This window comes from Chiloscyllium plagiosum, chromosome 15 (assembly GCF_004010195.1).
Source record: "Chiloscyllium plagiosum isolate BGI_BamShark_2017 chromosome 15, ASM401019v2, whole genome shotgun sequence".
Lineage (NCBI taxonomy): Eukaryota > Metazoa > Chordata > Chondrichthyes > Orectolobiformes > Hemiscylliidae > Chiloscyllium > Chiloscyllium plagiosum.
In genome coordinates this window covers 28,211,369-28,217,274 of record NC_057724.1, presented here as the reverse complement: position 1 = coordinate 28,217,274, position 5,906 = coordinate 28,211,369, and positions in this window count along the sequence as shown.

Genomic DNA, 5,906 nt, shown 5'->3' with positions numbered 1-5,906 from the left:
GAGATGCGTTGGAGGGCATCTTTAACCACGTGGGAAGGGAAATTGCGGTCTCTAAAGAAGGAGGCCATCTGGTGTGTTCTGTGGTGGAACTGGTCCTCCTGGGAGCAGATACGGTGGAGGCGGAGGAATCGGGAATACGGGATGTCATTTTTGCAGGAGGTAGGGTGAGAAGAGTTGTAATCCAGGTAGCTGTGGGAGTCAGTGGGGTTGTAAAAAATGTCAGTGTCAAGTCGGTCGTCATTAATGGAAATGGAGAGGTCCAGGAAGGGTAGGGAGGTGTCAGAGATGGTCCAGGTGAATTTAAGGTCGGGGAGGAATGTGTTGGTGAAGTTGATGAATTGCTCAACCTCCTCACGAGAGCACAAGGTGGCACCAATGTAGTCATCAATGTAGCAGAGGAAGAGGTGGGGAGCGGTACCAATGTATGGACTCTTCTGCGTAGCCAACAAAGAGACAGGCATAGCTGGGGCCCATACAGGTGCCCATGGCTACCCGTTTGGTCTGGTGGAAGTGGGAGGATTCGAAGGGGAAATTGTTAAGGGTGAGGACCAGTTCAGCCAATCGAATGAGAGTGTCAGTGGAAGGGTACTGTTGGGGATGTTGGGACAGGAAGAAACGGAAAGCTTGGAGGCCCTGGTCATGGCGGATGGAGGTGTAGAAGGATTGCATATCCATGGTGAAGATGAGGTGATGGGGGCCGGGGAAACGGAACTCTTGGAGGAGGTGGAGGGCGTGGGTGGTGTCTCGAACATATGTGGGGAGTTCCTGGACTGGGGGGGATAGGACAGTATCAAGGTGGGCAGAGATGAGTTCGGTGGGGCAGGAGCATCCTGAGACAATGGGTAGGCCAGGGTGGTCAGGCTTGTGGATCTTGGGAAGGAGGTAGAAACAGGCAGTGCGGGGTTCCCAGACTATGAGGTTGGAAGCTGTGGGTGGGAGATCCCCTGAGGTGATGAGGTTCTGTATGGTCTGGGAGATGACGGTTTGGTGATGGGGGGTGGGGTCATGGTCAAGGTAGCGGTAGGAGGAGGTGTCTTCGGGTTGGCGTCTGGTTCAGCGGTGTAGAGGTCAGTGCACCAAACTACCACTGCACCCCGTTTATCTGCTGGTTTGATGGTGAGGTTGGGATTGGAGCAGAAGGAGTGGAGGGCTGCATCCATCCCCACCCCCACTCACCTACTGTACTCTATGCTACTTGCTCCCCACCCCACCCCCTCTCATTTATCTCTCCACTCTGCAGGCACCCTGCCTCTATTCCTGATGAAGAGCTTTTGCCCGAAACGTCGATTTTCCTGCTCCTTGGATGCTGCCTGACCTGCTGTGCTTTTCTAGCACCACTCTATCTAGACTCTGTGTTATGATCCCAGCTGATGCAAATACTGGATAAGTTGGAGCCTAGATTGAAGCCTTGCTTGATGGATTAGAATTTTAGGGTTTTTTGTTGATAACTGTGAGACTGCCAACATTCTTTAACAAAAAAGTATAATTTATTATGCAAAAGAAGAGATATAATCACTTAAAAGTCTACATTATATTAAAACTTCTCCTTGCCACTATTTTCTATTTGAAATTCAGTCATATACTTACATTAAATGTAAGAACTTCCATAACAATTATTCTCTATACAAGCCCATTTTGATCATTTCATTCAATTTCAGTTATTTTTCTTAATGACAAAGAAGCTGTTGCAGCTTTGTACTTGCCAGAGATATGACTGTTTTGTAAATTGTATGGTTGTAACATTAAAATGACAGGATTAAGGTCAATATAAGTAAGTCTCTTCAGAGTTGTCAATGTAAATTTCAAATATGTCTAAAGCTGAGTGAAGACTATGTTTAAACATTTTTGGCCACTTCCCAGCTATTTTTTCAAATGAGGTGAAATATTTTTCAACTTCAACTTAAGTAAATTTACACACTAACAAATGATTTCTAGATAAATAGTTCCTTGTTGGAAACAGAATAATCCACATCCGCTATCACCTCTTCATTCATCCTTTACTTATAATGTTTTCTTCAGTGGAGTCATGTTGTTAATTAATTTTCCTTTCCATTGCTTTTTGTGTCTCTTTCTCATCTTTTCAATTCAAGCTTTCGTATCTTCAATTCTCTTCCTTTCTCCCTCTTTTCTATTGTTCTTTTATTCTCTTTCCATTGTACTTCTCTTTTCATTCCAATTTAAGTTTTAACTTCCTTTTCTCTTTCTTCCTCTGACAGTTTTTTGTTTCTAACTATATCTTAGCTAATTCTAGCAATAACATCTCAATTTCAACTGCCCTCTTTTTAAGTTAATTTTAGGTAATCACTTGAAGGGCGTCCCATCTTTTTAAGATCTTGTTTTTGTTTTGAGCTTCAAGTTATTTACTAATTCTATGCTGTCCAATGTTTCAAATAACATAGTCTTCCATTTCTTGTCTTACCAACATTTAAAGCCATTTGGAAGTCCAGCTTATTTAATATACTTGACAGCAATTCTTGTTTTTATGTCTGATACCTTCAGGTATTCATTACTTTAAAAGGTTTGTAGGTCCTTCTTCAATGGAATTCCATTCTGCCAAGAGCCTCCATTTTGTTCTGATCCCAGCTGTGGGTAATAGTGGATAATTCAGATCCCAGAGTATACTTAATAGGTCACAAATGTAATTATTGTACTTAGATATCATGGAGATTAGTCACTGAATATATCCACACAAGGCTGCCTTAATATTCTTTGATAAAAGAACACAGGTTTATTACGCAAAGAGGAAAAGTAGCAAACAAGGCTATATATACGGTTTAGAAATAACATATTATGATAAGAAAAATAAATAATTCAATCTTTGCCCCAGCAATATCCTTTTTAGAGACTCAATCCCAATGTTGCATCACTCCTATTCAAACTATGTAGTTCTTACTTAACTGACACTTTTCAGTTTTAACGGCCAAAAACTTCTTTCCATCGCTGATAGCCAACTTTCGTTCTAGTTCTAAGAGGTTGGAGACTTCACAAATTAAAACCCTTCCACTTAAGTGAAACTATTCTACTTAACTGAAATCCTATTTGGAACTGAACTAAGAAACATCCCATCTTTTTTTCTTAGTAGGTCATAAAAGTTCCGTTTTGTAAGCACTTCATGAATTAATACTGCAGGTGTCCTCCTGAGCACATTATTGAAGTCTCACATTTGGAAATTATGTATATACTTTGCTGTTCTGAAGATTTTTTGACATCTTTAAAAATAATGTTTACCTTTAGGAATAGTGTTAGAAACAAGTTTAATAAAATTTAGACGAGACCACCAAAACTGGAAACAAGACAATTTATTCTACGATTTTGCAAGAAAGGGCATCAAATGCAGAAGCAAATGAGCAATGAACATTCAAACTAGTACAGAGTTATACTTTTGAACTGCGTGAGGTCATCTCTCCCGACTTCTACATTACCCAATCTTTCTTAGTATTCTGCCACTGTCCAGCTGTGCTCTGCCCTTATTGCCCCCTTCTCTCCAAGTTGGCAACCTTTCCCTCTGTAAGTGCTGACATAAGGCTAAGCTTGTATCTTGATGTTCCTTTTACTTTGCTTGTAACATCTTCCATTGTCCATAGGTACATTCCATTCGTGAACATATGTTTTAACAATGTATCTTTTATCGTGCTTAGTTTATGCGTTTCAGCTATCTCAGCTATTTTGCTGAGACTATTATTTAAAACATTATGATGAAAGAAATTATTTGCTTTAATAGTTCTGCACTAAAGTTAGTACTCAATTATCCATAATTATACATTAAAGATAAAGATACATTTCCCTAATGTTTGCCTAGCTGATATTTTCCTTGTCCCCCTTCTCTGCACATACACTCTCTTGCTTTTCCATTTCTGCAAAAACAACACACTTCCCTATTTCTTACAATTCCCCCATTTCTTTTTTTTTACCATTTGTTGTTTTTGCAATTTTATTTTCTGCCCTCTTTTCAGTCTATGGTGCAGAGGTTCACAATCTTGCCATTTCTGTCCTTCTAAGTCTGTCTTTCTCAAACTCTAGGAGTAATCTCTACTCTCTCTTTTTTGCGCTTGTGCTATCGTCATGACCATTATTGATTGTTGTCCTCCCAAAGACATTACCAACTTAGTCATTATCCACTTTAACACATTAAATCCTATCAGTGGATCTACAATTATTAGTAATACATAAATGCCTAAATTAACTAACCATTTTCCCCAACCGGTCAGTCTCCAGTCACCCCATCCCCATCCTTCGTCTTTTCGGAGTTCATCCCCAATTTCTCTTAGATTGCTTATCTTTTTGTTTATTATTTCCGCCTTATCTTCCACTATGGAAGAGGTGTCTGGGATGAAGGTGCAGCATTCCTTACCAATCAGAGCACAGGTTCCCCCTTTTTCGGCCAAAAGATAGTCTAAAGCCATTCGATTCTGTAAAGCTGTCAGTCTTGTGGCAATCATTTCGGTGGTTATGGCCGATATCTGGGATTGAGTTTCTCCCATCGCGCCAGTGATATAATTAATTAAATTTTCGATGGCAGCCGCCAGTTTCTGTATTTCCACCCCTGCCCTTGTAGTGCCGTAGTTTGGGAATAGTGTCCACAACAAACGGTCTCCTTCAGAGACCTCTTGGATCTTATGTCTTATTCCCCCATCCTTTCTCAGGTTGGGCTCATGTTTTTCTATTCAGAGGTGAGGGATTATATAAGCGAGGTAACAGCAGCCACTCCAGCCTTTCTGGTCTTGAGGCAGTGTCTCATCAATTTCATAACATGCATGTATTTCTACACATTCAGTCATGCGAATATATTTTTCCCCGGGAATAAATGGATAGCCTTCAGACCGCATACTCAATATGTTCCATTTAATATTCGAGGAGTGGTCGTGGCCGTAGCTTGGCTGGTATAGATGCAAGATGATCTTCCTAATTGGAAAGGTGCGGCGTCATTCTGATTACAAAAACAGGTGGTATTCACTGCTCCTTTCGGTGGGGAAATTCTAAGGCTATCGATACCACCCAGAGTTTTCGGGGCTGGTCTGGGGAACCATCTCGCAAAGTTATATTCACCCCTGTCAGATCTCCACATTGTATCATTTGAGCCCGAGTCAAATTGTTGTAGATCGTACACTTCTCTTTTGGTGAGCGGTATTACCGAGGTGGGGATTCCAGATTCGCCATGGTATGGGACTTCTGCACAGACCCAACAGTCGGCAAGTCCCTCTCGTTTAACATAATTTTGGCATAGTGTAGTGAAGTGATTTTTCCCGCTTCCTTGAACAGTTAGTACTACTAACGTCACAATACTATACCAGTACCCGCCCATCTCTGACACCTGCCTACCGTCCTGTCTATCTGTCTTAATCTTTTAGGTGCCAGGGAGAGGTGAGTCCACACAGCCCTTACAATTAATAACAATATATATATTATCAAACGTTAAAAGAGTGAAAGAGTCGTTTATCTCAGTTCATTCCTTCTTTCTCAGCGTAACTTTCAGAGTTGTCTGTAGGATGAGCGTGCCTCTCCGCCAATGGGGTGTTCACAGGACCCTTGACGCGAGTGTGATGACTCCACCCTTTCTCAGCAGTTCGGATAGCTGTCTCAGTAGTCAGGAGGGTTAGGAATGGTCCAAACTCGGGTGGAGTTTGGTATCTTTCCAAATCTTGATCAGGACCCAATCACCCGGCTGTATACGGTGTGCTGCAAATTCGAGCGGCGATGTATGTACCAACAAGCCTTTATTTCTAAGAATAAATAATGAAGAGCCAAGTACTACAATATAATTTTTCAAAAACTTATCATTAAACTCAGCTGTAGGCACTTCTCCTTTCCCTCCAAGAAATGGTAGCCCAAACATCATTTCATAAGGAGAAAGGCCGATATCGCGCCTTGGAGCAGTCCGAATGCGTAATTGCACAATAGGTAAACAT